Source organism: Ornithodoros turicata, chromosome 6, assembly GCF_037126465.1.
Source record: "Ornithodoros turicata isolate Travis chromosome 6, ASM3712646v1, whole genome shotgun sequence".
NCBI classification, from domain to species: domain Eukaryota; kingdom Metazoa; phylum Arthropoda; class Arachnida; order Ixodida; family Argasidae; genus Ornithodoros; species Ornithodoros turicata.
Window position 1 is genome coordinate 45,921,030 of NC_088206.1, and position 17,975 is coordinate 45,939,004.

General features: G+C 44.1%; 1 protein-coding gene across 1 annotated transcript in view; it reads right to left on the minus strand.

Annotated features, from left to right (window-relative positions):
• LOC135398565 (uncharacterized) overlaps positions 1–17,975 on the minus strand; it is a 168,598-nt gene that overhangs the window by 138,123 nt on the left and 12,500 nt on the right. The gene's annotated exons all lie outside the window — the stretch shown is intronic.

The following is a 17,975-nucleotide window of genomic DNA, read 5'->3' on the forward strand; positions in this document are numbered from 1 at the left end:
TTTTGAAATGAGATGTGCTTTCATTTTGACCCGCGTCCGAACCGCTACCCGCTCCGGAGTCAAGAGTGCCACCCACTACCTCCCCGCTACCCGCACAACCCCATAAATCTGAACCCGCACCCGCAGTAATGTACGGGTCACCGGCGGGTCCCGCAGTCATGCAGCACTCTACTAATTTTCTGTAGCCTACATGTGAAGCTACGGAAGCTCGCTTAATATCCATAAGCGGGAATGGTAATTGAAGAAGTAAATAAGTAGATGCATTTCCAACCTACTCGACGGGGGTGCAAATTTGCATGCATAAAAGCAGGGTTGAAGATTACCGCGTCTTATTTGGCGTGTCTCGTATATCCCACAAGCCCTACAGCAAACCACGTTTAAGCAAGACCTCTTCTCGTACTTGCGCATCAATTTGTGATTGAGCCGTGAAAGGTAAGCGTGACGCCAGTGCGCTGAGGAGCGCAAGTGACTGCGCGATTCCAAATCACCGGCGAAAAGTATATGTTGTGGACATCAAAAAGTGCATCCAGCATGAATAATGTTATGACGTCATCCATTTGTTGGGCTGATGGGAAGAAAACTAATCCAGAGGGCGAGGGGGGGGGGACTCATATGGGCGCCCACTGCCATGAGAAGGAGTAACACCGACATATTCGACTAACTTCAACACATGTACTTCCTGAAATTGAAATAACTCGGGAAACTGGTGCTGAGGCTAGGACTGGAACCTAGGTCCTCCTGATATCCGGTCTGCTGTTACGGAATGGGGTCACCCTTTCCATTCCAATTCCATTCCTCTCAATTTCTCGGATGAAAGGTGTGGTCATTCCCCCTCCTGGAATGGCTCGGACACCCCATTCCATTCCTTTAAATCCATCAATAAAAAAGAAAAGAACGAGGATTGGTTGACTGATTGATGTAGTTATAAAAATATGGATCCCAGGGTAAAAAGCTACTGATCTGTAGCTTGAAGGCATCCGGGGACCGCTAGGTACATGGCAGGGGCAGCGCTAACATTGTAAATTTAAAAGTGTTATGACGAAAATATACAGGATCAAGTACAGTATACGTTACACATACATGAAGACCATGTGCCGCAAAGTGACAACAACAAAACACGTACCATGAAACACAACATTTGCATTGTAGACTACAAAAACTACACCACAATACCGATCAGAGTCTCTGACAAGAGGTAGCATTGAGGTACATGGGATACTATGAAAGGAAAATGAAATATCGAATTAAAATAACAGCAAAGTATCAACATATTACCCATATCAGCCCGTTCTTGACCTAGTACATGGGAAAATGCTTCTTAAATATCTTAATCAGCTCCGGATGCTCAAAGAAATTTTTTTATTTATTTAGTAGCATTGGGAGTCTATGCCGAAGTGTACATACGCCATATGATGTCCGAGGGAGAGGAACTTTCCAGGTGGAACTTCCAGGAGACCTTCCAGAAGAGCTTTCCAGGAGGAACGCCGTGTTTCGATCATTTTATCGTGTTTTTTTTGTTTTTGTTTTTTGTTAACTGAGATACATCATGTATCCATTGAACTGAAGGGTTCTCGGAAAACTTCATCATTGCAATAAATCTGTATTCATACAATTGTGTTATTGAGATTATACCTAACTTGTTAAATAATTATTGTATGTGCCTCGAAAGATTGGTTATTTGATTCTTTTTTTTTATTGCGTGTTAGCGTCGCGAAGCAACTGTGGCTATGGGCGGCGTACAGATGTGGACAGACGGAGAGAGGACTGTAGGAAGGAGCAAAGATTGGTTACAGACTGCATGAACCACTCTTTTTTGTAATATGTCCAGTCTCTTTATGTAATGTCTTTGGTTATTCTGATAACCTTCCAAATTATCTCCGATAACCTGCGGTTACCTTCGGTAATTTAATGTTGTTTAAAGGGTCTCTGACCAGAACCTGGTCAATGTCTTTGTTTGTATGGATAACGAACCTACATGGTGCCTCCAAGTTACAACTGAAACGTTTCGTCTCTGCGGAGCCGCCAACTATTCCAAACAAGGAGCCGAAAAGCGGTTTCGATTTCTGCCCTCAACTCGTGCGATCAGCGCAAAACTCTAGCTATTATGCAGTGGTTTTCCCATGTGTATGACGTCAAACGCCCGCGACGTTTATTGGTGGAAAGTCCCCACCGGAAGTTCGGGAGGTTTCCGCAACTTCCGTATTGCTGGGTGCTTTTTCAATATGGACGCGGAAGCACAGCGGAGTCGACAAGTCAGCTTTTCAGCTACCTTTCAGCAGCTGAGAGGCACCTGCTACGTGCAGCAGAGTATGGAGGCCTTGCTTTTGAAATGTTGAGCCGCGAATCGACTTCAGCATGAAGAGGAAGTTCCAACGACAGACTGTTAGATGAGCTTTCAGCATCGATCACGATGAAGCACATGAACAGTTTGTGTAAATTTCATGTTTGACGGTGCCGTGTAAAGGGGCCGGAGTGGTTCATTGCATAATAATGCCGAAAGAAGTCGAGTGCTTATGTTGCAAGGAGCTGCTCTTAAAGTAGCATATTTAGAACTTCGAGGGCAGCACGAACCTAGCGCTCATATTCACAAGTAAGAAGCGTACGTGTCTCGTGCACAATCATGCTGGTTGGTTTCAATACAAAATAGTTTTTCTGAACTTTTCGTTATTGTTCGTCACATATTCAGAAAGAGTGCAGGTGAATTAATATTCGGCGTCCTACTAGCTTTAGCTTTGTTCAAAGCTTGCGTGTCTCATACAGGAAATAGATATGTACACTACATACCAACAGTTCGTGAGATGGATGTTGCACAGACTTGAAAAAAACAAGAGAATCGTTATACCAGTCTGCGCGGTGAACAGGATACGCAAAGCCTTTCCCATAGTAACTACTACATGCTTTAAATACCCAAGGTACTAGGTGGAAGTACCCCCTACAGGGGGTGCCCTTGCAATTTCAGCTGTAGACACATGTCGGTAATGATGCAACTATAATAATGACCCCCCCCCCCCCATCCCTCCGAACTTTTTTCAACACTCCTCCATGCTTGGGATTCTGGATAAACCACTGTGCTGACCCCTGACACAAAGCACCATCTCATCACCACCCTGCTCCGCCTAGTAAGAATTACATTGGGCTCTCAATTCCACCACAGACACAAATCCAATCCTGTTCTGACGCATCCTTTTGTCCACCCATTCAGTCAATATGTCGTAAGTGTTCGAACTCTTACTGTCTGATAGCACCCAAATAGTATTGTTTAAGCACCTCAAGTATTTTAATGATCGTTATGTGGAAGTAAATCAGACTGTTATGCAGGTTACCCTGTGTGTGACCTCGGTTCCTGCTCTCAGTCCTCCAGAAGTGCTCACTACACAAGTGGACTATCAAAAACCTCAATCTTCTATGCATGATGTAAAACCCCAGTTCGCTTGCTTCCTAGCCATTTTTTCATTCTCAATTTTCCTTTTGTGTGCAAAGTGCACACCCAGTTCGAGTAGGATGTAGACCTTGAGGAACCAAGCTTTGTATCTTGGGCTGCTCAAATACTCAAATAGGCATGTTGTAGTCGAAGATGATGTAACATGAAATGTGGTTCATATAGTTTATTGTGGCACTCAGATAATATCTTCATAATATGTCTGCAGAGATTGCTCCAAAATAGCATATGTGATGCAGCGTTATACATTATTGGGCTTCTGGGAAAAATCATGATTCACCTGATACAGACGGCAGCCTTTGTAACGGTGTCTGACACATTTTTAGCAGCCACTGTTTTAAAATATGTATTAAAAATGCTCCAACTATGAAAGTATCACGAAGTTCTTCATTTCATTTGTTTACTTAAACACCCTTGTAAAGGGATTTACATAAATGCAGAGATTGCTCCAAAATAGCATATGTGATGCAGCGTTATACATTATTGGGCTTCTAGGAAAAATCATGATTCACCTGATACAGACGGCAGCCTTTGTAACGGTGTCCGACACATTTTTAGCAGCCATTGTTTTAAAATATGCATTAAAAATGCTCCAACTATGAAAGTATCACGATGTTATTCATTTCATTTGTTTACTTAAACAACCTTGTGAAGGGATTTACATAAATGCAGGAGGTTTTTTATCCAAAAAAGAAAAATACCAAACTGATGCAAACAAAATTCGTTCACTCACCACAAAGAAATTCATTCGATCTGAAAACGATCATAGCACTTGGAAATAAATGACGATACATTTTGTTCTGATGCTTTGTGGGCAGGAACGTCATTCCAGTTTGACACCATCAGCTGGTGCGGAGAGTAGAGGAATTTTTTTGTTTGTGTAGGTACTTTGTGCAAGTACTTTGTGTGAGTCATCAAGTCTTGGAAGTAACTTGTGAGGGGATTGACAGTAAGTGGGGTGGGGAGGAGTGTGACTGTAATATAACTTATGAAAGAATGCCAGGCGTGATACCTTTCATCTGGTAATCAAAGGAGTAAGAAAGAGTTTGGCTTTAATGGCTGAGACGCTGGAAAAAGGATGATAATCACGAGCAACAAACCGTGCGGTTCTGTACAAATTCTACTTTGTCGATTAAGAGATGTTGGGATGGGTTCCAGATTGCAGAGGCATATTCCACTTCTTTTGAACATGGCAGTTGATGTTCTGAGACTGGAACACATAGAAAAGGCAAATACATACAAAGCATCAAGTGCCTAAGAAATGAACGATGAAAGAAGGCAGTCACTGGAAAGGTTAGCCAGTAGTAGGACTTGAACCCACATCTTCTGTATTACCGATCCAGGGCCCTTACCAATTGAGCTAAGCTAACACGCCTCTCCAGTGACTTCCAAGGGTGCAGATGTACCCTAGGAATAGGTTTATGGGCAGGAGAACATTAGTCACTGTTATTATACAGACATAGCTCTCTGTCCAGTATGATCAACGCAGAGCACATTTACAGGAACTCACAGGCACAAAACTTGCATAATAAATATGTAATAGCCTCAAACAGCTATTATATATAATAACTGGGACATGGAACTCCAACGGCAGATGGTCTGGCAGTACAACACAGGTAATCTTGCCATCACTATATTTTTCCCAAAATGCTGAAAATAAATCTATAGAATTACTGCACTGAACTGCTCAATTTTTCACCTCAGATATATTTTTAGCACTCTGTCTTTCATGTTTCAAAATATACATGCATCGAACCTGCAGAAGCTTGTGTGTGTAAGTAGAGTCACACATCTCATGTGCAACAGGCAGGTCTAAGTTGTACTGAGATATGTCAATTCCTTACGCATGCTCACCACCTGTAGATTCCTTTAAAGGGAACAAAAAACTTTTGGTTAGTAACAACTTCACGCTATATACCACATTTATAAAAGAAATTGGTCCCGTACCTGACGGACAACTGTCATGACTATTGCCAGATTTCTTCCTCTCCTGTTCCTTCCACTTCCATGAAGTCATCACCCTAACATTGTTAAAAAAAAGCCATGTAAATGCGATAACTGAGATATTACCATTACGAGTATACAGCAAATCACAACCACATAAATAAAATACACAAATGCACCGAGCTGTCCACATTTTCACACACACACACAAAAATACATAACAGAGTGGAATGTCTCTAATAACACTTCAACAAGTTTGTGTAACTCTGTTTTGAAACTGGACACAGGAAGGCCATTTCCAATCAGCTGAAAAAAATTGTTCGGAAGAGGAACAGTTTCTGCTGATTTTTGTAGTTGGTCCGTAGCAGTGGAACCTTGTAAGGTGGTACAGTGATAGATTTCATACCGTAATGGCAAGTGTTTGGGATGGCGCTAAAAGATCCTGAATTTGCAAGGCAATTTTGTGTAAATGTCTGATTTCCAAGTGAACGCTTTGTCTACTGTATTTTACATGTCTTGAAAGCTGAGGGGCTGGATGGATGGATTGTAGTGGCACCCCTGCTGGGCCTCTTTGCAACGAGGGTCCAGCACATTGCACCTGTAGACAGCCTGTAGACATGGTTGTCGTATACCAGGCATTCTTTCTTTCTTTTTTTGTGCACTGCAATTTTATCGTAGTTGCCCTCTTTGGTGTTTCCCCAGATTAGACAACAATAGTACAGCTTGGGGTAAACTAAGGATTTCAACTGCGTTGGCTTAGAATCCAGAACCATTCTTTACTATGTGCAGTATGCTGCATATTATAAGGAAAACAAATAGAAGAAAACTTGTACCTGATCCCTGCCTTGTATTTCCAACATTTGGTTCCACATCTTGTCCAAGGAAGTCATGAACTACATTGGTGCACACTGCTGTGACAATTGTTATGTTACATCTAGATGCTGAATACACAGCTTCATTTTACGTACTGTGAATGTTGCTTACTGCATTGGCATGGCTGCATTCAACAACACTCAGAATTGTACAGTAATCTTTTGATTATGCGTAAACTTCAATTTTCTTTAATCCGTATTTTTCTTTGTTGCGTAAATGGTCTCCTAACATCTGCATGCCACAACGTAATTCTCCCAAGGAGAGTAATCACTGTATAAATTATACAGAAGACACTAACCTCGTCACGTCCAGATGCAACAGTCTTGGAAGATAGATTCAAGGAAAGCACTGCGGACTGCTGTAGGCGGAGGTTCTTTGTACTCAAACTGAGGGGTCCGTCGCATAGTCTGCATTCTTCAAATATGATTGGCAAAATCCGCCGCGGTATTATCCTGCCGCTGCGGTTGAACGCGCAGTATCGTACGGAACTGAATGCCCGCCGAGAAATCTCGCTTTGACGACACAACCGAGGCACGTCAAATGAAGTAAGGGCTGTACCTCGATAAATTGGTCGTTGTTCCAAAAGATATAAATAAAGAAAACTTGGAAATACACACACTACGCTAACGCAGTGAAATTGCGCGCTGGATCCCGAAAGTCGTCGTAGCTCGTAGCCTCGTAGCTCCTCTTTCACGGAAGTCGCTAATTGGATTATCGCAGTCATAAAACAGGTCGTAGATTTCGAAGTATATACATACTTTTTATTTCCGGACATTGTGACAACAGTATATCGGCGTAACAATGTTGGTTCTTGCTGAAAGTAGTTGTTGTAGTGCTCGATCACGTGACGGCATTCTGCGCGCTGATTGCATGGGCGATTGACGTCATCCCACTGGGATGACCAGATGAGTTTTCTATATATGCGTACGTTTTCTTGGTTTGACGCTAGGTGTGCCAGCGTCGGCGTGAACCGCGATGTTCAAAATTCGAGTTTACGAAAACTACGAGGTGTTGAGGCATGCATTTTCGTATGTGAAGTTGCTTTTGTGTATTCTATCGGTAGCCACTGCGGAAAAGGCTCTCCAGCTTCTGGTCAGAGACCCTTTAATCTTTCTCTTCGTTACATATATCTTACATTCATTACCGTTAAACTCAACTTTCCTGCTTTAATTTCTGTTAATTTTCTCTAATTACCCTTAATTACTCTTACATCTTACTCTTAATTATCTTAAACCACTTCAATTTCATATCATTTACCTTCACTTACATTTGCCCTCTTATCTCCCCTTTACATCTCCACTTATACCTCAGCCTCGGAGACGCTTCACCATCTTATACACACATACATAAAACTTTTCCACTGTGACACTCCTAATGCTAACGCATTAAAACAAGGACTTATAACTGTACTGGCTACCCCAGCAGTGTTAGAGGAGGTTAGTATTACTCAGCACGAAAAAAGCAGAAAGACAAGGTGCGGTGAGGTTCCTAACATCACAACAACATCGATACACTACTAATTGTGATGATAAACTTTTTTTTAATTCGGACATGTCAGCAATCTTGCTGATCAGGGATATCTTGTGTTCCGGTTCACAAACATGAGGTGCTGGAAAGAGGTCTCTGATAACCAATTTCGCTGTGCTGTCATCATATGCGAAGCTGTGGAAAATATTCATTCTACGTCTGCTGACGCTGCACTGAGAAGGAAAGCCCCTTTAAACATGTCGAACATTCAACAATATTATTTCGCTCTTGACACCTGTGCAAATGTAGTGGTGTGTGCAAAGGGCGCGAAGGCCAATTGGAAACGAATGGGTTAACAACTACCACCGGAGCACCCAGACCATTCCATTCCAATTCCATTCCTGCCACAAAAAAAATCCTAGTTCCATTCCCATTCCGTTCCTAGGACAGTTTCCGCCATTCCATTTCAATTCCATTCCAGACTCTGATAAATCTGGTATAATTCCAACTGCGGCAACTCCGCGGCCCTGGTTACAGCACGCCGACATGGGGAACGAACACGCTCTTCCTCTCTCGAACAAATATCTGTCACATGATTCTCGAAGAGAAAGAAAATTAGAAACATAATCAATGAAATAGGAAACGTCGAACACAGCGGGGAGGAAAACAGTTTTTTCTTACGTTTTATTAAATTTTCTTGCCATTCAGGCAGACATATCCTGTGATTCTCCTCGATTTCGACCATAGTCTCACAGGTTAAGCTTCACTAAATCTAATGAAAAATTATGCACTTCCCTTCTAGTATCTCAGAACCTATTCAACGTTTTTGTATCTGTGCGTGTACTTTTCAACGTTTGGCGAAAGGCATAGCACCGTGATAGTAAGCAATATTAACAACAGGGCTCATACGAAAAGCAGATGTGGAGCTATGTATGGGCGTTGATTTGAGTTGTTTAGTTTCATTTCTCGCAACAGGTAAACAGTACTCCGTGTCGTGCGGAACAAGAACACAGAGAGATATTGGAAACACAACAAAATAGAGACTATTGTATACCACGCGCTGCGCTCCGATACGATCGGTCATGACGTCGAACTAACTGCAGAGTGAACAGTGGAAAGTAGCGCGCTCAACGGAACCCGGTCAGTAGCCGGGCTTGCAATGCAAGGCGCACCGGAGCAAATATGGCGTCGTCCACTGGTTCTCCGGTCAAGGCTAATCATGTGCGACCAACGGTCACTCGAAAGACATTTACAGTATGTGATGACATTGCCCTGTTGGGGGAAGCATTGGTGAAGCCCCGTTGAGAGACATGGAATGACGTTGTCGCGTCTGTGAATGTTGCAACGAGAAATTCATTTACAGTACGCGGCGTTCGCGACTGCGTCGATTTATTTTTTTGCTGTTTGTGACTCCAGACCGCAATAATCTGAGAAAGCATGTTTATCTCAACTTGCGCTCTTTTATACGTTTACTCATATGTGTGGAAACTACAATCGTATATATTCGACGTTACGCGTAGGTCCGGAACAGAGGACAGTACGAGCATAAGGAGCAGCTCTTGCAAGGGCAGTGGGATGCAGCTCGAGAAAGTGGCTAACAAGATGCGACGACCGCAACAGGGCTCACTGCCTCCGCTGCACCAGCTAAGCCAAGATCACTGCACCTCACAAGGTTCAGAATGTCCACAAATTTGGATAGGACTATCTGTCGATTGAAGTCGGAAATGCATATCTATATGACTTAAGGCATAATGTATTTTGTGCCATCTCATGTGATAGTTCTCATTGAGAGACATGATTCTTAAGTTTTAGCCACTTCGTGCTGTTCTGTTTCTATGGCTGCAGTACACTTGGGGGATGTGCGCTAACGCTAACATGAACTCTGAATTTGCTTGGACTTCCAGTGGCACATATATCTGCTGTCAAGCAAAGAGCACGTCTCTTCCTATTCCTCTGGGCTACATATCTCCGATATCATTATGTCAAGTCATGCCATCATAGCAACAGTCTATCAACTGTGGAACTGGAATGCTTCGTGAGTTGGAGCGATTGAAGAGTGAAGAACACGTTCGGGCGCCGTCGGATTTCGCGGGCTGACAACAAAGACAGGATTATGGGCCACACAAGCGCTCTCCGCTCTGCAAGCAGCGAAAGAAGATGCTCATTTTAGTCCGTCCAACTCCAACTCCAAGATGCTCATCATAAGATGGTAGTCCAGTATTGTACCCGCTACCCGATAAAGGTAGCGCAATACCGATACGCGCTACCTGAGCAAAAAGTAACGAAATCCCGATATCGTTACACGTACCTAAAAATAGCGGAATACCGCTACCGTTACCCGTAAAAAGTAACGCGATACTTCATGCGCTACTTTTTAGGAAAGAAACAGTATCGTTGATGACGTACTTCAAACGTCTTAAAATAATAGATAATAAAATAAATAATAAATCGACGTCCAATGGAGGTTACACGTAGGTTGCCTGAAGGCTAAAATTTTGAAAACCGTTTTTTTACAGATTTACTAAAGCCTACCCGGTATCCTGCATATCTTTTTCTCTTCCTCTAAAGCAAATAAAGCACAAAGCAAGTCTACCGATAAAAGGCTCAACAGCTTTGTCACAAAAAGAACTCGGATTGCCCGGAACGAGAAGTTAGTAAACATATCATGGTGTGCTTTTTCAAATTGGACGTTGACTTCCTTGACGCACAGATAAAGCTTTCCCACCGAAGCGCATAGTAGACATCTGAACACCACGCTACTGTTTTGTACTGTAGCAGGCCATGGTCCCTCCATTGCAGCGGACAAGAAATGGCAACTGTCAAGCACCAAAGCGTACGTGGTGCAATGTCATGTGGAATGTCATGACTCAGACCTAGCGAGGACGGCTCCAGAATGGAGTGACGTCAGTTTGCAGACAACTCCGACAATGCACCAAATCTTCAAGAAGGTTCATCCCAAATAGGGAACACGTGGAGGACACTTCCTCTTTGTAAGACAACGGCCTCTGTGCCCTCCTTTCGGCTATTTGCCCGGTCTTCGCAGAATGAGTTGTGTGATATCGGGCAGCTTGATCGAAGGCAGGCAGAGAGGAGGCTTGATGATAGGTCGAAGTCGAGTTGTCGCGAAGCCCAGCTCGGAATGTAGCGGTAGCGCTCAAAGATTGCGCTACCGCAAATTTGTAGCGGAAGTACTTCTTTCGTTACCCGTTTAAAAAAGTAGCCCGATCTCTACTCCGCTACCGAAAAAAGTAACGGATACGGTAGCGGCGCTACTAGTAACGGCGCTACGTACAACACTGGATAGCACGCAACGGTCAACAACGCAGTGGACTTTGTATTCGCAGCGCACCCATGTATCAGATCTTTGAATCAGTGCTTTGTGTGAATAAAACGTTCCTTTTAGCCAAAAGTCTCTGCTGCAGGCGTCAAATCCACTAGAACTCGATGGTAGCCAGAACCGATCGAAAGGTCATCCAAACGTTAAGTCTCCTGATTGGCCGACTGGCTATGCATAAATCTACAACGTTGCACTCTCATTGTTATGTGCCCAACGTTGTGTTAATTATCTCAAACTCTGGCCTCTATGGGGAGCTGTTGGAGCCTGCTTGAGCCGCCGTCAGTTGCGCCTCATCTCTGGAGGCGTTCAGACGCGTCTCATACGTTCCCCGAGAGATTCGCGAATAACGGCTGTGTTCGTGTATCATGATGTGTGGCGTATGTCATATGTGTCATGTCTGTATGTTTTGTATGGTGTGATGTGGTCAAGGTATGCATTTTTATTTCATATGATATTAAGAGCCGAAGTTGATGAAATTTGCCATTTTGCCCTGACGGGTGCAGTTTTGGAAACGATTTTGTCAAACGCCTTTAGAAGTTATCATCAGTGTGTGCAGTATAATTACGTGAACATGCGCTGTTGTGTTGTCAGACGTTGTTAAAACCGAACGGCAATTACCGATAAACAAAAAGTTTACTAAAATTTTCTTAAATACGTTAAAGGGACTATGAAATTATTTTTTCTCGTTTTCATCAGAAAGAAAACCTTTTTCCGAGTCTAGAACCAAAATCCTTCATCACGCGAGGAGTATTCTCGGGAGCGAATTTAAACGGAGCGGCGAACGGAGTACAGCTGGCGCCGCGCCGTGGCGAGCTGCCGAGCGGAGACACAGCGGGCAACTTGACGGGACCCATCGATGAAGGAAACACAAGGAGGGGCTCTTCGCCCCAGACTAGCGTAGCCACCCTCTAGCGGTCGCTCGAGTCAAAATCGGCATTGCTTCCTGTCCACCACGTGATCCCCTCTAAAGTTTCGGTTTTACAGGGCTTTTTTTCTCGCGCTGCTCTCCGCATGATTTAGCTTTTTGAAAGTAATTTATTGTGAAAATGTGAGCACCATCGTAGAAACGACGTATGGTAATGTGTTGCTGTCCCGGCTGCGGCTCTCGTTGAACTGGAAGCAGCTCTGTCACGGGAACGCGCTTTGTTCGTAAGTACACGGTAAGTTGTTTTAGTCACCCGTGTGTGTTCGAGTCATCTTGTTCATTTGGGACCTCAACCTGTGCCGCAGATTCATTTCATATCTTCTGTTTTGTACAAATCTGATTAATGGTATTTTGAGTACGGCATTCTTACCACTTAATCAAAGAACGTACATACGTTGGCAGTAACCGTTGCCACACGTGATGTTTCTGGTTCCGCGTACTCCTTTTGCGTTTGCACACTGTGACTGGTCTTCTAATAGAACAGTAAACATTCGAACACTCAGAAATAAAGTGCAAGCACGCGTTCAACGTAACACTGCCATCTGAACTGTGACACAACTACAGCTCGCGTCGTCTGCTCTGCTGGCGCCATGCTGTCTGGAGGGTCACGTGGTAGACAGGAGCATCCCAAAATGCAATGCGATGCCGGCTACGCTCGTCCCGATAGAAAACTGTCGGGACCGGTCCTTGTGTTTCCTTCCTCCATGATGGGACCACGGCCGGCTCGGCAACACGTCACGATGACGTGTTGCCGAGCCGGCCGAAGGATCCCGCCAGGAGCATGCGCCGTAGGATCCCGCGTATGCGTTCATCGGCAGTGGAAATCTCCATGACGGCAGCTTCCGCGCGACGGTCGCAGTCTATCGCAGTCGTATAGTCGCATCCTGTGGTTTTCGTCGGCATGCCGAGACGATGTTGGATAGTTGGTTGCCCTAATTTACGTCAATATTCGCCTGGTATCCAATGTCTCATGGTTCCCAGTGACGAGACGGACAGCTTTTGATGCCACAAAGCAATCGGACCGCCGGAGTGGAAAGACGATGTGGTGCCATCGACTGTTCGTGTCTGTAGCGGACATTTGCATGATCGAATTTACGAAGGGTACGCTGAATCTCATCAACGTACTGGATAACGAGCTCAGTGTCGTCTGAATCAAGGTGTAGCACCATGACAATACCTGTCCACACCGGGGCATAGGTGGGGAAGTTACTTTTATTTTGTAGTGCACTACCGTTACTCACTACTTTTTCGAAAAGAAACGCGTTACGTTATTCGTTACTGTTGCGGTAGTAGGTAACGCGTTACTAACGCCGTTACTTCTGATAAGTAATGCCGTTACTTTTGCATTACTTCACCAGTTGTCCTTATAATATGTACCATTTTTGGTTGAGTCACGTAAGTGCATTCCGCAAATCAATACAAGCAATGTTGGGCATAAACAAGGGTCACGCATGAATACAACTTACATGTACGATTTATTGCAACGCAGAAGTAGTTGATGTTCAAAATTTTCATCGGTGAGCTTCGCCCGTTGGGATGAGAGGACGCCTAATGACCAGTGAGTGCTCCTTGTCAAGGTTGATAGAGACGGTGACCTTTTATCTCATACAGTACAAATCCAAACTGCCAATTCCTTGGTACTTTGTTACTTGTTCAGAGGGTAGAGGCTATTTTTCTGCCGCTTTTGTCCCATTCGTCCGAAAAATACCAGAGGGAGTGAAAAACAGAGGTGGTAAACAAAGCTGACACCTCAACCATGGTAGGTCAACAACCCTTCTTTTGCGTTCTTCGTGGGTATCGATGTGACCTTCTTGTCGTTGTTGAAGATGAATAGAAAAAATAGGGTATTTTCCCGGATTCTGCAGGCACGGTCCTCGCTCAAGCTTTCAAGTTCCCGAACACGCAGTAACGCATAACGCCGTTACGCGTTAGTTGTTAAAAATGTAATGACGTTACGTTACTCATTACTTTTCTCCCAAATGTAATGCGTTACCATATTTCACTACTCGAATGTAATGCGTTACCGTTAACGCACTACTTTGTAACGCGTTACTCCCCACCTATGCACCGGGGAAAGAACATCCACCTAAACGGCGCAAAGGTGTGAGCATTTTTCGTTATTGGGGCTAACAAAGGTCTCTCAGTCCGTGTGGTTCAAATGCTATCATAGATTTCAGGATTGCGTGAATGGGTTAATTCTCATCTGCGTGACTCTGAACCTTGCCGCCGCTTACGGCACAGAGAGAGTAAAAAAAAGAAAATAGAAGTTACCGAATCTAGTCCCTAAACTCAGGTGGTGCACTGTTGATAAAAGTACACTTCGTTTAGCATGATCTTAGAAACCATACTTCAACAGAATATTTATGTAATATGTTGAACATACGTATCCGTTCTTTTCTCTTCACTCAGCTGCTTTCATGTTCACAGGTGACTTCCTCAGCGGAGCCTGAAACCCCTTAGGCGAGACAGCATGATCATTGTAACCCACTAATCAGAGCAGACAAATGCTGTGCACCCTCTTTCTCTTTAATGCAGTGTCTTGCCTACCATTCGGGCTCTGTATATTGTTCACAAGTTTTTTTAACCTTTTTTGTCATTTGATTTACAGTTTGCTTTATCATGTGCACAAATATGATATTGAGGGGGACATTTTCTTTACACTTCTTATCTTATAATCATTGCTCAGTTAGATTGCATCATTTGCATTCACCGGAACTGGAGTTGTATACTGTGTTATTTTCTTCTCTCAAATCAGGGCAGCCCATGTGTATGGCAGCTGAAGTCTTTCACCAGGGTAACGTGCCAGGACAACTCCAGCAAGTGCTCTGCAGGTCACCTCTAAATTAAAGGAACCTACTTTTGATGCACTTTGTCCTCATGAGATTTTCTTCCTGCTACAACTCTGCGCTTTGTTTCACATTACCAAAAAATAACCCTACCAACCATTTTCATACCAGTGGTGTACTGCTGTGTTCAACCAGTTCAACTTGCTCTGGGCATCCTGCAAGGCCGTGCAGCTACTTCAGCCCTTATTTGCTGGTAACACTGGTGCCAATACAGTTGTTAGATGAGGGGTGTGACAGTGTAAAATAGAACATATCCTGTGTTCTATTAACAACAAAAATTATGCATGTACAGCATATAATGTGTATATGCAGATGTTAGGTCTTAGTTGTTGTACTATTTGAGCTAACTGTGGACATTTCAGCTGTTTGAGCCTGATGCCCTCGTTCTTGACGCACATACAAGTGTACCCACACCCTCGGAGGAGCCTGCATAGCGAGGACTCTGTCCCGGTGGCAAATGGAACAGTTATTTCACAAAGAAAGCAGATTTCCGCCAGAAGACCAACAAGCAGTCTACTTGAAATAGTACCAATTACTTGTCGTTTTTCTAATTGCAAAATATTGGGCATGCTACGTCAGTGCTGGGGTTTTTTGCTTCTTTCCAGTTACCTCAACTGGTGACTTCAAGCTTACGTAACACAATAATATAAGAGGGCATGAAGCAGGCGAACTGGTGTCGTGAGATTGTGTCCCCCAGTCTTAGGGTTAGGGATGTATTACACAGTATTGGAAACCTGATTGAACAATAAATTTGTTAATCGACAAACACTTATCAGATGTGCAGTGACGATGCGCAGAATACTCTTACACAATACGCTACAGCTGAGTTTTTGTAGGCATGGTGGTTGGCAATGCTAAATGTTCAGATTTACGACGTGCTCAACATTGAATACAGAATACGTGACGTGCTCATAAATAAATTCCTGCATGAAACATAATCTTAGGCAAACAAGAAGTCCTTTGACGGAAGGAAATACAGCCATCTGTAGAACAATAAATGCAGAGTAAATCAAAATCGCCTGAAGGCGCGAAGCCGCTTTGAATAATAACAGTAATGATGGCGAAGAACACGAGTTGAAACAAAGTAAAACAAAGTAAAACAACTTTAGACCACCCAGTCTTTTACGATAATTTGTGCAAACAAATCAAGCAACAAAGGGGGCATCTTCCAAATATCACAGTCGCACTTCACAACGCACTTCCTTTGTTGTCAGATCGCCAACACGTAAACATAACTGCAACTGACGTAAATATAACTGCAACGCCAAGCAACCACCAGACACTTTCCATTGGTGACGGCGATACAACCAATACACGTTGCGGTGAATCGCTAGAGGCCCACGTAACTCGTCAGAAAAACGTACTCTCAAAGCCACGGAGGTTCTTGAGTTTCTTGTTGTGAACGGCCGCAAAGCAGAGGACGAATACATTCGATGAAAAAGTACAGCTCACATGTCATACTTACCAACTCAACTGTAGCAAACTATTCACACGCAAAAAGCTGTTCATTATAGCGTGTTATCCCAACGCGTCCAACCAAGAAAACGTAATGCTTCAACGTCCACCCTCAGACGCGACCAGAGACCTTGTGACCTTCTATGTGCAGTGTTGCCACCATTCTAGACGAGTGAACCGCCAAAATAGCCAACCGATTCCACCAGAATCCGCTGAATTTCGCGAAGAACCCGCTAAAATCCGCTAAGCGCTGAAAAGTGCTTGAGCATGTTGAAATTGATGTATATTGCACCCGTATTCATGGTGTTCAGGAGCTTGCTTCGCATTCTCGTTCATTTCTTCTTTCCGATGTTCCTGACAACTTCAGGAGGGGAGGTGGTACTCGAAACAGCTCTTCCAGTGCCGTCTGAAGCCTGAGCGGATTGCCAGAATGGCTTCGACCATCTCCGGCTTCATTTTATTGCGCAACTTGTTCTTTATCAAGTTCAGCTGGCTGAAGGTGCGATGAACACACACACACACACATAAATGGTCATAAATGGTGGGTCATCCTCCGCCGTTATGGCGGTACACTGCCCCATTGCAATGAAGATCCTCCTTGAAGTGCGGAAAAACATGTTCTTCCATAGCTGAACAGTTGGACCGAATCATCTTATATTCCTTTGCCACAGCACTGTCCGAGAAAGACTTCTTGTAAAGTTCCCCGAGATGATCGGCGGTCAGCACTGAACTGGGTTCAGCAATAAAAAGCGTTGTCCTACCTTCAGTCTCATGTGCTGGATCGACTTTTCCTCGGGGCGATGCGAACTGTCTGTTGACCGGACGTGAAATGTCCCGATGCTTTTCTGTGCTTTGCACTCTCTCCATGCACCTTCAGGTCTGAGTACTGACTACTTAGCACACAGCCACAGAGTCGGCACTCCACCGTTTCTGTCCAATCTGCCGCCGTTCTGCACCGTAGCCGAGCACTTAGCAGAGGGTCCCGGAGCCATTCCTTGCGAAATTTTTGCTTGTAACTCATTTTTGGCATTTTAGCAGAACAGAAGAGTGCACACTGCAACGGACGCTACTGAAAGCGAGAAAGGAAGCCATGGACGCAACTCCACCTCCCAATGGGTAGACATTGTGGGCTACTACAAGAGGGAGCAAGATGTCCTTACGCATTACTTTAATTCGTGTTCTGGTGCAACATTTCGGGTTATATGTCATCATATCCACTTGTAAACAATGTTGTGCTGGGTGACCGCAACATGTAAGGCCTTAGTAGTTGGGGCCCTAATTTCGTGCCCTAAGGACAGAGCAAGGTTCCTTCTGTCCGTATGGCGCGAGATCACGGCCCTATCTACTAAGGGGTCAGGCCTTAAACGTTGTTCTCTGACCGGGGCATTAGTGGTGTGTGTTCTCCAAAAAGGTCAAAGAGGTTCTTGCAGAGAAGGAAAGAGAGCGAGTCGAAAGTGAGCTTCTTGAGCGCAAACTGCCGTCAGATAGCAAAATTTCGGGAGACTGGTTTCGGTTGGGTAATTAGCATACTCTAGGGAATAAATTGATTTTTCGGGCTTTTCAGCCAAAATGCGGCGAAAATCTGAATCCTCTAGAATCCCCTAAATTCAGCCAGGACCCCGTCAGAAGTTCCGCTAGCCGCTAAACAATTTTCCCCCCGCTAGATGCAAGTCGAATCCGCCAGATCTG